The sequence below is a fragment of the Cherax quadricarinatus genome, chromosome 30, assembly GCF_038502225.1.
Source record: "Cherax quadricarinatus isolate ZL_2023a chromosome 30, ASM3850222v1, whole genome shotgun sequence".
Classification (NCBI taxonomy): Eukaryota; Metazoa; Arthropoda; class Malacostraca; order Decapoda; family Parastacidae; genus Cherax; species Cherax quadricarinatus.
The window spans coordinates 14,989,986-15,006,031 of NC_091321.1; the positions used below are offsets into that span (position 1 = coordinate 14,989,986).

At 42.4% G+C, this 16,046-nt stretch overlaps 1 protein-coding gene across 2 annotated transcripts in view; it reads left to right on the top strand.

Moving 5' to 3' along the window:
- Positions 1-16,046, top strand: part of Snrk (SNF related kinase) — a 374,848-nt gene that overhangs the window by 129,634 nt on the left and 229,168 nt on the right. Inside the window, exon 2 of one of the 2 annotated variants that reach the window (XM_053781948.2) lies at positions 10,493-10,523. The exons of the other annotated variant lie outside the window; for it this stretch is intronic. The gene's annotated coding sequence lies outside the window, so the exon portion shown is untranslated. The remainder of the gene's footprint in view (positions 1-10,492; positions 10,524-16,046) is intronic. 2 annotated transcript variants of the gene reach the window in all.

Below are 16,046 nucleotides of genomic sequence, written 5' to 3' on the forward strand. Positions count from 1 at the left end.
TTAATACACAAAGATATTCTTAAACACTATTCATCAGCTCTCACCAAAGTAATAAAGAAAGCCAAACAACTATACTACTCCAGTAGATTCACAGACACTAGAGGAGATATAAAAAAAAGACCTGGAAAACACTCTCTCAGATTCTAGGGACCCACAAAATGAGAAAAACCAAGAATATTGTCCTAACTAAACCTAATGAAACACCACTACATCCCACTGACACAGCTAACAAGATAAACGACTTCTTCTCAACCATAGGATCTAATCTCGCCAGTAAAATCCCACATACCAATGCCCATGCCGGGGACTACCTCGATGGGAATTTCCCTAATTCCTTCTATCTTGCACCAACTGAGCCCACGGAAGTCACCGAGATTATAAAGTCACTTAAAAATAACTTGGGGAATCTGTCTCATGTCCCACCATTACTGTACAAGCGAGCTGCCCATGTCCTTTCGCATGCTATTTCATTACTCTTTAACAAGTCACTAGAGACTAGCACCTTCCCGAAACTACTCAAGATGGCAAGGGTTACACCAATACATAAAGGTGGTGACCCTACAGACTTAAACAACTGTAGGCCAATATCTAACTTACCATTGCTATCCAAAATCTTTGAGAAACTCGTGCACAGAAGACTGTATTCATTTATAACGGCTCAAAACATACTCAACCCCTGCCAATTTGGATTCAGGAAAAATAAAAGCACTAATGATGCAATCATAAAAATGCTAGATCTGCTTTACACAGCAGTGGAAAATAAGGAATATCCAGGAATTTTTATTGACCTAAGAAAAGCTTTTGACACAGTAGACCACGACATCCTACTCCACAAACTTGACCATTATGGTATAAGAGGCCATGCGCTTGCTTATTTCAAATCTTACATTACTAATAGGTATCAGTATGTCACCATTAAAGACACAGCATCAGCAACACGGCCACTTGATACTGGAGTTCCGCAGGGAAGTGTCCTTGGTCCCCTGCTCTTCCTCATATACATCAATGACCTTCCAAACGTATCCCAACACCTGAAACCCATTCTCTTTGCTGAGGACACGACTTATGTCATCTCTCACCCTAATCTTGCCACCCTCAACACCACTGTGAATGAGGAGCTGATCAAAATATCGACTTGGATGACAGCCAATAAACTTACGCTTAACACTGACAAAACCTACCATATTATGTTTGGTAGCAGAGCAGGAGATGCACAAATTAACATTAAGATTGACAACACTCTAATTACCAGAAATAATGGGGGCAAATTCCTAGGCTTATATCTTGACAACAACCTGAATTTCAGCACCCATATCCAGCATATAACCAAAAAAGTATCCAAAACGGTTGGGATCCTCTCCAAGATACGATACTACGTGCCGCAAAATGCCCTTCTCACACTATACCACTCGCTTATTTATCCATACCTCACCTATGCTATTTGTGCTTGGGGATCAACTGCAGCAACACACCTAAAGCCAATAATAACCCAACAAAAAGCTGCAGTAAGAATCACTAAATCCCATCCCTGGCAACACACCCCCCACTCTTCATAGACTTAAACTTACTCCCTGTTCAGTACATCCACACTTACTACTGTGCAATCTACATCTACAGGGCCTTAAACTCTAATATCAACCTTGACCTAAAATGCTTTCTTGATAGTTGTGACAGAACCCACAGGCACAACACCAGACACAAACATCTCTACGACATTCCCCGTGTCCGACTAAACCTTTACAAAAATTCAGTGTATGTCAAAGGCCCTAAAATCTGGAATACCCTACCTGAGAACTCTAGAACTGCAGACACATTCATCACCTTCAAAACTACCATTAGAAAACATCTCCCTGATACACCCTGTCAACTAACTACACGAATACCACCTGGTGGTTCACACTTACACTCACTGACTCATTTGACCATAAACAGAAATATTAATTTCAATCTTAAAATAATGAATCCTATGATACTCCAATACTGAAACTATGTACTGTGCCAAAACAAAAGCATTTACATTGCTAAACTCACAAACTAGTATTTAGTCACTTAGCCATAATACCAACTTACCTCATAATTTGTAATATTTTACAATTAAGAATAAAACTAAGTCTGCCCGAAATGCCTAGCCATGCTAAGCGTTCTAGTGGTACACTCTGTAATCACTATTTTACTACATGTAAACCACACAATAACCAAATTTCTGTAAACTCAGCATTGTAATCCTTATAGAGAATAAACTTTGAATTTGAATTTGAATTTGAATATTCTGGAAGGTTTTGTGACACCGGTTGACAAATGAGGGATTTTCCCTCTATTTCATTAGTTAGAACGTTGTAAATGAAGGTATGTAATGATCCACTATTGTAATGTAACTTTTTACGTCACTTGACCTGTTCCCAGCTGTTAAAGCTTAGGGCTGGCTATTAGCTATCCTCTAGTAATTTTCCTTATGCTATCTACCAACTGTGAGACCTACGCCACCCGACCCCATATGTGGTGGGGTGTGGGGGGGGGGGAACCGGAGTGTGGTTGGCATCCCACTTGCCTCTCAGACAGAGACTGGCTGGTGCCTCCACACTAACATTCTCACTACCTTACTCTGAAAACTTACCCTACTTCTCCTGTTGCTGCTTTTGCAACTTTGCACAGCTCCTGATGACGCACTGAGAAGTGTGAAAGTACTTGAGCTAAAAATTTCCACCCCCCGTGGCTTGTCTTGCACACACACACACAAGCGGGGCCAGAGCTGAGTCTCGACCCCTGCAACCACAATTAGGTGAGTACACACACACACACACACACACACACACACACACACACACACACACACACAAACACACACACACACACACACACACACACACACACACACACACACACACACACACACACACACACACACACATATATATATATATATATATATATATATATATATATATATATATATTATATTATACATATATACATGTGCAACAACCGAGTTTATTATGTAGACGTTTCGCTATCCAGTGGGTTTACCAATACAGTACTGGGACAAGTACAGAACACTGGTGAGGTTGAGGCTGAAGATGAGGTACTCAGTCCCTCAGCCTAGGAGTAGGTGTTCAGCACCGTAGTCTTGATGAATCTGCAGCATCACAGACAAGAAGAATTGGGCTTACATACAGGAGTCAAATGAGATGCAGTCGATGAAGGTATTGTCAGTGGTGGGCGGGATACCCCGGTGGAAGTAGGTCATGCCCAAGAGTTGAGCCAGTGGTATTAAGTAGTCATGGAGATGTCCACTATATCAAGATTCCATATTGTTGCTGTGTCAGACAAGTATCGTTGGTGTTATATGTATGTATGTATGTAAGAGTCTTGACGACCTAGTTACTGACTCACACTGCTGTAACAACTTATAGGAGTGAAAAATATGTGAGAAATCGTGCGGAGCATGGAGAGGGGATGGATATAATTAGAAAACACTCGGTCAACACTCAACATATTATCGGCAGATGTCAGAAAGATTTAGAGAATGAAGATAGAAGTTTTCAAGAAGAACCTCTGCAGCTTCCTTTTACAAGATAAATCACAGGTAAAACAAATACATATAGTGCTAGTTGTAAATACGTTTAATCCAGGAACCAAGAGTGAGAGGTGTAAATACGTTTAGTCCAGGAGACAAGAGTTAGGTGTTTAGCCCAGTGGTTCAAATGAGAAAGTGTGGAGGAAATGTGTGCCCAAGTTAAATATTTAGTGTGTAATGCCAGCAGCAGGTGCAGAGGTTGTGCACTGGTGTCTTCACACTCGAGGTGTGGAAAAAAACAGGTGCATCTCCTCAAACTAAAATAGATGAGGGCAAATAGTGCAAGCAGACTTTTTTTTTTTTTTCATTGAAAAGTAATGGAAAACTAGAATTTTCGTGATGTCAAATACCTTTGTTTTCTTACATTCAGACTTATACCTTATGTAGGTAGACTCTTAATTTAGTAAGGACTGATAAAAAAAATACATCAAATTTAGCATATTTGGTATTGTTCTGTTCTTTCTTATTAAGTATCGTAAATAATAACGTATTACGTAAAAGACCTATAATGTTTTTAAAGTATATAAAACAGATAAAACATTGCCCAAATTGTACCAAGATTTGCTGACTTCGGTGTTGTGGATGCAAACAGATAAGTGGTGTTACTGAGATTTAATTTGTTCACATCAGTTTTGTGGTGGTGGTGATAGTCACCAGCGGTTAATGAACTCTTGCCTTGGTGGCCTGGAATGTCGAGAATTTATGTGAAGGTGTTTATGAATCATTGAGCGTTCACTTAAATTAAAAAAAATTTTCCATTGTTTCTTCTTAGGGTTTTCAGCTTTTTCAGGAACTTACAAGTTGCTTGTTGTGTGTGTGTCAAGGCTGACGGGAGGGTTACTTGTACTTGGATGACAGTTTGTATTCGTAGCGGGGAGGGTTGAGTTTCCGGTCCTTATCCTGCTTCTTATCCTACGCTGACGGGTATTACTTATTTTTAGCTCCTTGTGTCTTATCATACCTACTCTTAAAACTATGTATGAGCTTTGCCTAAAGCATGTAGCACGCAGTTCATCATAGATACTTGACTAGCTCGACTAATGAAATTCAAAATCTTGGAGCAGGATGTTTCAGTGGGCGAGTGGAGAATAACATAACATTCAGTGGTGACAAATATGTGAAGGACTGGCTGTAATAAAGTCTGCTGCCCTATCTTTTAAAGAACACAATAAGGCAAATGACGCAGTGATAATGAGAACTTTCAATACAAGGGAAACACTAAACAGGGACAATAATATTCATATCGCTTGTGCTCTCTCGCTTGATGTAATGTTGTATTGACTCTTCGTTCAAGTCAGGTGAGATATCAGAGCTGCACCACATACAGAGATCGTTTATGGCCCCGAGTCAAAAAACATTTAAATCACTAGGAACACCTCAGAGTCTTAAATGTGTACTCACTGGAGCGAAGATAAAAGAGAGATGCATGATAATATATATATGTGGGAGGTACTTGAGGATCTAGTCTCAAATTTGCACACTGCCATGGCATACTGGATCGAGAGATATCGGGAGGAAAAGCAAGATAAACCCAGTGAAAAGCATGGATACCGTGGGCGCAATATAAGAACATTGTTTCAACACCCGTGGTCCCAGACTATATAATATCTTATCAGAAGATATCACAAACACTGCCAAGTGTAGAAGTCTTCAGGAGGAAACTCAGCAAGTACCTCCGCCAAGTTATGGCTGTGATTGGTGTGTGGGCTAGCAGCCCGCCCAGCAGCAACAGACTAGAATCACTAGATGACCAAAGAAGGACTAGACAAGCCTGGCCCAGGGCTAGACTGCCGGAGTAGACAGATTTTCGAAGCCAGTCAAAGGTATATCAAAGGTGCGTCTAGTACCAACAGCCTGATTGATCTGGCAATAGACCAAGAGGCCTGGTCGTGGACCGGGCCGGGGAGGCAATGCCCCTCGGAATCAACGACTTGTAGGTATAGGTAAGTTCGCCAGGACGGGTCCTGGCCCGGGTCTGATCCATGCAGTGAACCAACACCTGACAAATAGGTAGACTGCTTCCTCGTATAATATGTAGAGGCGCGTGTAGAGCATTTCTGGAATCTACTCCGCGGTGGAAACCAGGCCTCCCTCTGGATGGCATGATCAGCCAAGCTGTTAGTGCTACCATCACCCAATCTTGACATATAAGACGTATACTTGCTACATCCATAACCCGACTGTATCTCTAGCCTCCATCTTTTTTTTTTTTTTTACATTCCTTGATCCTCTCATTTCAAAAAAGTAATTATCCTGTATATTTGTCTTGTCAGGTCACTTTAGCCTCGTGTTGTTGGCACTTATGTCACACAAGTGTTTTTCTGCTTCTGGGTTGACATGCTCGCTTTCCTCGGTCTTGGCAAGTCGCGTAGCTCGGGGGATATTCTGGTTGCAAACCTTTGTACCTGGTTGAGTTTCTGCATGTGCTTGAGCTGGTGAGGCTCCACGCAGCAGCTTCATACTCCACCCTTCCCTCTTGATGACGCTTACATTTTTCCTCTCTATTTCTTTTATTTCCTCTCAAGGTAACTCATTTTCTCTCCCAGATTTTCAGTTTCCTGCCTCCCTCTCTCTCTCTCTCTCTCTCTCTCTCTCTCTCTCTCTCTCTCTCTCTCTCTCTCTCTCTCTCTCTCTCATACTGCTTCATTCTCATTCTAATATATTTTTCCTGTTTGTTACACAAGTTCGGGTTGAAAAATCTAAGTAATTACGCCATTTTGTCAGTATCAGTGATTTAGATGGTCATAACGTCGCTTCTGCTCCAGTAGTGATCCCTGTACTTGCCTCCAGTCTCATTTGAGCCTCTCTTTGCTTCCTACCTCCGCATTGCACCAACAGTCTGGCGAAACACACCATCAACCAGACCAGGTCACGGGGGACGGGGTATGATGCCTGGGAGCACTTCGAGGTAGATTCGTCCTAGGAAGTAGGTAAGGTCTCTAAATCCAAGAATGTTAGTGAACTCGTGTTGGAAATACCCCTTAATGTTTCTCGTTGTGTACTAGTGACTGTAGAGCCAAGAATGCTTAGTGTCGTGTATCACTTATATCTTTGTGTAATAAAATCAGGAAAAATACGTAATACCGTAACATGCAAGTGAAAAAGAGAAGCCCAGTTGAAATTACTTTCGTGTGCACCAGTGACATACTTGAAGAACACTTTCTTCCTAAGTCATCACATATTGAAGGAACACAGTGTTTCTTGAGAGTGTGAAGGGGGCATCATGAATCACTGTCATGTGGGTTCGATAACGTGGATGGGGTAAAAACACTCACGTAGGCTGGTTAGTACGTATAATTATAACGGAAAGTATGGGAAGCACCATCACCCGCTCTGCCTCTCTCTGCTCTCTATCTCAGACTGACCCACCAGTGCCTAGCGGGTGAGCGGCATTCAAAAACATGCTATGGTCAGCAGCAACGTGAATAACAGTCAATGATTCACACAGACGGTTGGTAGTGAGTCATCTACTGGTAATTGGTTACTGGTAACTGGTACTACTGAGATCACCACCTGGTTATTTTTAAAGTGTGGTCCATTTGGATACCTTGATACTGTGCTGGTGGCGACACACGAGGAGATTGTTATTAAATTTGTTCTAAAAGTGGCATTCCTTACCTTCACTGGAGGCTGAGCTATAGAAATGTTGATGTTGCATATGGTAATTTAGGTCAGCAGCAGTGTCACGAGAGAGAAGAGGAGCACGCGTGCCGCGGTAGTTAGTGAGTGTGGAAGTGTGAGAGTGATGGAGCACTTGTGGTGTGAACAAGAGAGGATCAACGCCCGATGACCACAGGCTCCTGAAGGTAGCGGAACCCAAGGGTGTTGCACCTGCTACTGTTGTGCTGCTGCTGCTGCTGCTGCTGCTGCTGCTGCTGCTGCTGCTGCTGCTGCTGCTGCTGCTGCTGCTGCTGGTGCTGCTGCTGCTGGTGCTGCTGCTGCTGCTGCTGCTGCTGCTGCTGCTGCTGCTGCTGCTGCTGCTGCTGCTGCTGCTGCTGCTCCTCCTCTCTGGCAAGGGGCAGTTTATCTTTACTGCTGTTATTTGCTTTTTTATCCCCTTGTGGTGTAGCGATTTGATTCAGTGAGGTAGAGTTAGTGTGTATCCTTGTTATGGATACTGTCTGTGTTGGATGTAGTTTAGTTTGGGCGTGTACCTACTCATTTATGTTTGCACTTAACAGCCAATTCAGTTACTTTTCTTTTTGTAACACACTGTGCATGTAACACGGTGTAGTGCAAAAGGTGACAGAGCTTGCCTACCTGGAGGGTGTTCCTGGGGGTCAACGCCCCCGCGGCCTAGTCCTCGACCAGGCCTCTCTGTGGATCAGAGCCTTATCAACCAGGCTGTTACTGCTGGCCACACATAAACCAACATACAAACCACAGCCCGGCTGATCGGGTACTGACTTTAGGTATCTGTTCAGCTCCCTCTTGAAGGCAGCCAGGAGTCTGCTGGCAATTCTGAGCATACTTCATGACTAGTTTTCCTTGATATTAATTTTGAAGTTCCTGCAGGGTTGTATTATTGTACAAACATCCGTGGTTCAAGACTGTCCATCCTGCTAGTATTAGATATTAGATATATTGCCGGGATAAGTGTGGAAGTCTCCATGAGGAAATTGTATCAGAACTTCCATTAAAGTGTCAGATCAGTTATGATGTTGAACAGGCAATCAAGAGAAAACCCTGGCCCCAGGCCGGGCGGCGATGGTAGGAAAAACTCTCGAAACCAGTCACTGGCATTTCCTGGTTTTTCTTGCTCAACTGGTTTTTCAGTGTATTGAAAGATTTATTAATCACTTTGTTAAAATATCTGAATATGAAGAAAGACACAGACGGACTGCCAGCTTGTACTATCTTGATGACACTCCACACAGAGTGAGATATTATGACAGTACATTATTCTGCTGTAACTTTTCGTCCTTGCTGTGGGCAGTATGTCTTTGTATCCAGTATATAATTACCCAAAAAACGTAAGAGAAGTTACCAACTAACTCCTGCATGTTTTCAAAAGAATAACTTAGGTTCCTCAGTTTGGCTTCGAATAAACAGCTGTGGTGTCTACGTCGGACTGCGTGCCTCTAGTAGCAACAGTTTGTTTGATTAGGTTATCAACAAGGAGGCCTGAGTCTGAGACCGGAATCGACTGCAGGTAAGAGGACCACTTTTCTTCTTCCCTTTCTTCTCCCTCTTCTCGTAGTCCCTTCTCTCCTCTTCCTCTCTTCCATCCCCCACACTCAATCAACAACGTATATTGCAACAGTGATATTACTAATAATCTTAATTTGCCTCTGTCTTTCCTCTTGATTTTACAACCCGCTGATCGATATTTTTTTACTTAATAAATAATAAAGGAAACAAACTCCAGTCGGATGTCTATTGTTTATTCATCAGGTCGATGGCTGTAATATAACGGGGATGGAAAAATGTTGAGTGGTTCATTGTGGAATAAACCAGCGCACATCGGCAAGGATACACCCATGCCACACTGCCAGTCATAACTAACTCATATAATACAAGACATTTCAGAGTTAGAAGTTGTGAACTGTTTCAATCACCTGTGGTTTATCTGTAGTCGATTCTGTGATTCACTGCTCGGTCCCAGACCAGGCCTCCTGGTTGACAGCCTGAACGCTCAGGCTGTTGGTGCTAGTTGCTCGCAATCTAAAGTTCCTTCTTGAAGATAGTCAGAGACCTGATGAGTCATCTTATGTGTGAATGTAAGGTGTTGAAAAGTCAGGGTCCTCTTACACTTGTTGAGTTATCTTTAAGTGTACTCATTGTGCTCGTGCTTTTCATTTACCAAACCTGTTGCTCTCGGTGTGCAGATGTGACTATCGCACAGTTATCTTTTACTCAACATTTGAATACTTCTAGCTGGACTGGAGTCTCTTACACCCGGGTATTTTGCCCAGAATATGACATCTAGCAAGAGTGGAGATTTTTATGCATTGGTTTTGCCTGGATGCTTCCTGCACCAGACAGAAGGTTAATAAGAGAGTTACGGGGTAACCAACCGGTGACCTACCTTGGTTGATCTCTCAAAGTTATCTTCGCACCTTTTGGTATTTCGTGAAGTGCTAAACTCATATAGGTCGTTCATGGAAATGAGTGTTCACGAAGACACAGTCTTCCGTCCACCCTTCGGTGCCCGGTCTTTGACCCGCCAGAGAGGGGAGATAAGGTCAAACGCAGTTACTTTGTCAATGGTCCAAGTCGGACCGAAACGTCGTCGTAAGCTTCTCTCTTTTATTTGCGGGTTATTTGTGTGCAGTTACAACGAATACAAAACACCCAGCAGCTGTGATAACACTTAAAAAACACTTGTAGTGTCTCGACTAGAATGTCTTAGTGACGTATTATAAAGTTATTAGGAGCGCTGCCAACATCATTCTCACCTCCCACACATACAAACAGTCATGTCTTCACCTCGCTACCTTGAAACTAGGAAAACACGTGAAGGTCTTCCTTCTCAAGATAAAAGTTCTGAGACACTGACAGAATCTCATAATAAACTGAATACAAAATAAACTATAGTGAATTTAAAGATACAATTAATGTACTTACAAATTAAGATACAGGAAAGAGTTCGAGGATTGGCTTGTGGAATGTCAGCGAGTTTGTGGGTGTGACGTTGGTAAACTTGCCTCGTCGATATTACCTCAAGCACCTTGCTTCCTCGCACCAAAATTAATACTTCGTGGAGAGGCGAGTGGGAGTAGGAAGGCCGGTGGGTGGGGAAGGCCATAGGTGAGTCACAAGGTGGAGAGGTGAGTGAGTGAGTGGGAAGAGAGGAGATGAGTAGGGATAGGAAGGAGGGAGAGGGTAAAGACAAGCTACTCTGAACTTAGTACCTCGTTTATATATTTATCATATTGTCATCAACGTGTCACTCTAGAACTGCTCTTTTGCTTTCAGGTATGTGATGTAATGTCACCTGTCCATTAAGGTAGGTGTGATGTACTAGTGTGATGATGTCACCTGTCCATTAAGGTAGGTGTGATGTACTATTGTGATGATATCACCTGTCCATTAAGGTAGGTGTGATGTACTAGTGTGATGATATCACCTGTCCATTAAGGTAGGTGTGATGTACTAGTGTGATGATGTCACCTGTCCATTAAGGTAGGTGTGATGTACTAGTGTGATGATGTCACCTGTCCATTAAGGTAGGTGTGATGTACTAGTGTGATGATATCACCTGTCCATTAAGGTAGGTGTGATGTACTAGTGTGATGATGTCACCTGTCCATTAAGGTAGGTGTGATGTACTAGTGTGATGATATCACCTGTCCATTAAGGTAGGTGTGATGTACTAGTGTGATGATATCACCTGTCCAATAAGGTAGGTGTGATGTACTATTGTGATATCACCTGTCCATTAAGGTTGGTGTGATGTCACCCGTCCATTAAGGTATGTGTGATGTGCTGGTGTGATGAGGTCACCTGTCCATTAAGGTAGGTGTGATGTGCTGGTATGATGATGTCACCCTTCCATTAAGGCAGATGTGATGAATTCACCCATTAATATGAATATGATGAAGGTAAATCACCTGGAGGGATTGGTTTCAAATCTGCTCAGTAAAAATGCCTCAGCCGAAAAGCAGGGGTGCGGTGAGTACACTGAGATATAACCTAATTAGTGTAAAGGGCCCAAGACTTCAAAACCCTCCCTTCATACAAAAAGGAATTACCTACCTGTCTTCAAAAGGTAACTTGATAAATTCCTCAAACTAGTTCCTAATCATACGTTGGTCTGCGAGCTGCTAGTACTAACAGTATGATTGGTCAGAGCAGTCAAGAAGCTTGGTGTGGGACGTGGCAGTGTGGTGTTGGCAGATGCTAGTGACACAAGAGTAACCAAAGTGACGCACAATTCCCCAAAGTGACACTAGTGACGTAAGAGTAACCAGGGTGACGGTTTTGACATGAGAGTAGCCAGGGTGACGGTTGTGACGTGAGAGTAGCCAGGGTGACGGTTGTGACGTGAGAGTAGCCAGGGTGACGGTTGTGACGTGAGAGTAGCCAGGGTGACGGTTGTGACGTGAGAGTAGCCAGGGTGACGGTGGAGGCAGCAGGCAACATAAGATTACACTGGACGGTGTTGTAAGGACAGAAATAACCAAGTTGTTGGTAACGATGGTGGCGGCGACCGCCGCCGTGGGCACTTCATTCATGGCGCTCGGCTGGTCATGTGCCAGCACAGGGTGCCAGGGAATGCCAGACACAGTGCCATACTCCAGGCTCCCCTTGGGATAGGGAGAGTTTGTCAAGCACAGGTAGCCACAACCAGATACTGGTACATCCATCATGGTTCATCATAGCCCCATCCATCTACTCAAGACTCCACCATCATGGTTCATCATAGCCCCATCCATCTACTCAAGACTCCACCATCATGGTTCATCATAGCCCCATCCATCTACTCAAGACTCCACCATCATGGCTCATCATAGCCCCATCCATCTACTCAAGACTCCACCATCATGGCTCATCATAGCCCCATCCATCTACTCAAGACTCCACCATCATGGTTCATCATAGCCCCATCCATCTACTCAAGACTCCACCATCATGGTTCATCATAGCCCCATCCATCTACTCAAGACTCCACCATCATGGTTCATCATAGCCCCATCCATCTACTCAAGACTCCACCATCATGGCTCATCATAGCCCCATCCATCTACTCAAGGCTCCACCATCATGACTCATCATAGCCCCATCCATCTACTCAAGACTCCACTACCATGGTTCATCATAGCCCCATCCATCTACTCAAGACTCCACTACCATGGTTCATCATAGCCCCATCCATCTACTCAAGACTCCACTACCATGGTTCATCATAGCCCCATCCATCTACTCAAGACTCCACTACCATGGTTCATCATAGCCCCATCCATCTACTCAAGACTCCATTACCATGGTTCATCATAGCCCCATCCATCTACTCAAGACTCCACTACCATGGTTCATCATAGCCCCATCCATCTACTCAAAACTCCACTACCATGGTTCATCATAGCCCCATCCATCTACTCAAGGCTCCACCATCATGGCTCATCATAGCCCCATCCATCTACTCAAGACTCCACTACCATGGTTCATCATAGCCCCATCCATCTACTCAAAACTCCACTACCATGGTTCATCATAGCCCCATCCATCTACTCAAAACTCCACTACCATGGTTCATCATAGCCCCATCCATCTACTCAAAACTCCACTACCATGGTTCATCATAGCCCCATCCATCTACTCAAAACTCCACCACCGTGGATAACCATATCATCATCCACCTACACAGGACTCACTGGTTAAGTCACACACACCTTGTATCAAACTTGTTTATCTCTGCCTCCCCTCGCGCTGTGACTCGTGGACTCAGTACATTGCTAAACATATTCGAGGCTGATGGATTGAATTACCTCGAGCAAAGTTTCGTGTGAAATAGAACATGACGGGAAAACATAACTAGACTATGACTGGACAATATAGAATATGACAGGAATACATGGAATATGACAGGAATACATGGAATATGACAGGAATACATGGAATATGACAGGAATACATGGAATATGACAGGAATACATGGAATATGACAGGAATACATGGAATATGACAGGAATACATGGAATATGACAGGAATACATGGAATATGACAGGAATACATGGAATATGACAGGAATACATGGAATATGACAGGAATACATGGAATATGACAGGAATACATGGAATATGACAGGAATACATGGAATATGACAGGAGTGCATAGTTAGCTTTTGTTCCTACAGCGTAAATCTTAGTGCAAACTACGGGTGTACGTGATTAATTTTGTATAAGAGAACACACCTGACATTCATTTTTGGAGAGAGAGAAAGGAGAGAGAGAAAGAGAGAGAGAGAGAGAGAGAGAGAGAGAGAGAGAGAGAGAGACCGATCCAGGTGTCTTCAAGATGAACATATAATGCTCCTGAGGGAAGTTCTTGGTCATCTGGGTTGTAGTCGTTCCGCTGGACTGTGTACAGCGAGCGCCTACTGATTAGGTCTTAAGAGGGAGGCATATTGTGGGGGCCAGCAGTAATACAAAGTCGAATCGAACGAAGAAAGACAAGCGACAGGTACAGCTGAAGTGTTTAAGTAGGTTATGTTTACAGGATGTTCACGGAGGACGCCCTGCTAGATCTGTAGTCCTTTACTAGAGAGAGAGAGAAAGAGAGAGTTGGACGATGCCATAAATAAAGGGGACATAAATATGGTGTTGAAAATATCTCGCCCAAGACAGAGCTCACAACAATAGATTTAAACTGGACTAAGGCGGGTTTAAAAATGAAATAGGAAGTTATTGATTTGCGAGTGGTGGTGCAGATGAGAGGAGTAAACTGCTATACAGTAATATTGAAGCAAATACAGTGGAATCTTTAAAAAAATAAATATGTTAGTGGAATACACGAGTGACAAGTGTTAGGTGTAGGCAAGATTTGCCTAGTATGTATCAGTAGGCCTATTTCAAATTAACTTTGTCATTATTTTATGTAAATTAAAGGGAGGCATAGTAGAACGTGAAAGTGGACTGATCATTATCTTGTTGTAGTTGAAGAATGAGACACTTATGCAATATTTGGGAATTGTTATTCCCAAATGTTGTTGTTAATTCCAAATGTTGTTGTTAATTCCAAATGTTGTTGTTAATTCCAAATGTTGTTGTTAATTCCAAATGTTGTTGTTAATTCCAAATGTTGTTGTTAATTCCAAATGTTGTTGTTAATTCCAAATGTTGTTAATTCCAAATGTTGTTGTTAATTCCAAATGTTGTTGTTAATTCCAAATGTTGTTGTTAATTCCAAATGTTGTTGTTAATTCCAAATGTTCTTGTTAATTCCAAATGTTGTTGTTAATTCCAAATGTTGTTGTTAATTCCAAATGTTCTTGTTAATTCCAAATGTTGTTGTTAATTCCAAATGTTCTTGTTAATTCCAAATGTTGTTGTTAATTCCAAATGTTGTTGTTAATTCCAAATGTTGTTGTTAATTCCAAATGTTCTTGTTAATTCCAAATGTTGTTGTTAATTCCAAATGTTGTTGTTAATTCCAAAGGTTGTTGTTAATTCCAAATGTTGTTGTTAATTCCAAATGTTGTTAATTCCAAATGTTGTTAATTCCAAAGGTTGTTGTTAATTCCAAATGTTGTTGTTAATTCCAAATGTTGTTGTTAATTCCAAATGTTGTTAATTCCAAATGTTGTTGTTAATTCCAAAGGTTGTTGTTAATTCCAAATGTTGTTGTTAATTCCAAATGTTGTTGTTAATTCCAAATGTTGTTGTTAATTCCAAATGTTGTTGTTAATTCCAAATGTTGTTGTTAATTCCAAATGTTGTTGTTAATTCCAAATGTTGTTGTTAATTCCAAATGCCTATGTCTTCTGCACTCCAATACAGATATGTGATGTTAAACTTTTATATCACATCTTGGTTTAGTATAGATGTACTGTGAGTACGGTGAGACAGGATGTACTTTGAGTACGATGAGTCAGTTAGGATGTACTGTGAGTACGATGAGTCAGGATGTACTGTGAGTACGATGAGTCAGTTAGGATGTACTGTGAGTACGATGAGTCAGTTAGGATGTACTGTGAGTACGATGAGACAGTTAAGTATTATGACATAAATAGATGTGTGGAGATCAGTGCCTTAGGGACAATAACTGTGATATACTTGTCATCAGTTTCCATTGTTTTTCATACAATCCAGTCTGCCGTCAGAAATTCCGGTTGACATCCTGAGCATGCAGGTTGTTGCTGCCTGTGTCAACCCTGAGTATGCAGGTTGTTGCTGCCTGTGTCAACCCTGAGCATGCAGGTTGTTGCTGCCTGTGTCAACCCTGAGTATGCAGGTTGTTGCTGCCTGTGTCAACCCTGAGCATGCAGGTTGTTGCTGCCTGTGTCAACCCTGAGCATGCAGGTTGTTGCTGCCTGTGTCAACCCTGAGCATACAGGTTGTTGCTGCCTGTGTCAACCCTGAGCATGCAGGTTGTTGCTGCCTGTGTCAACCCTGAGCATGCAGGTTGTTGCTGCCTGTGTCAACCCTGAGCATGCAGGTTGTTGCTGCCTGTGTCAACCCTGAGCATGCAGGTTGTTGCTGCCTGTAACCCTCAGGCCACCACCAGTCCTCCAAATAGGACAATCATTTTTTAACATATTACAGGTCATGTTATCTTCCTTCTCTTACAAGGTCACAAATTAATGCTTGTTATTCTGTTTGCCTTAATGCTAGACCAGCGTCAATAAGCTATATTTACGTAGAGATAGCTGACAACGAAACATTATATACGGGCATACCCTAGAGGTACGCTGTTCCTTATGGAGGATGGGCTGCAGGTACATAGCCATTACAGACTGGTTGATCAAGGCAATAACAGAAACTTGACTGTTTTTCTCTTGAGGACGTTTACTCGCATTATACAACATAC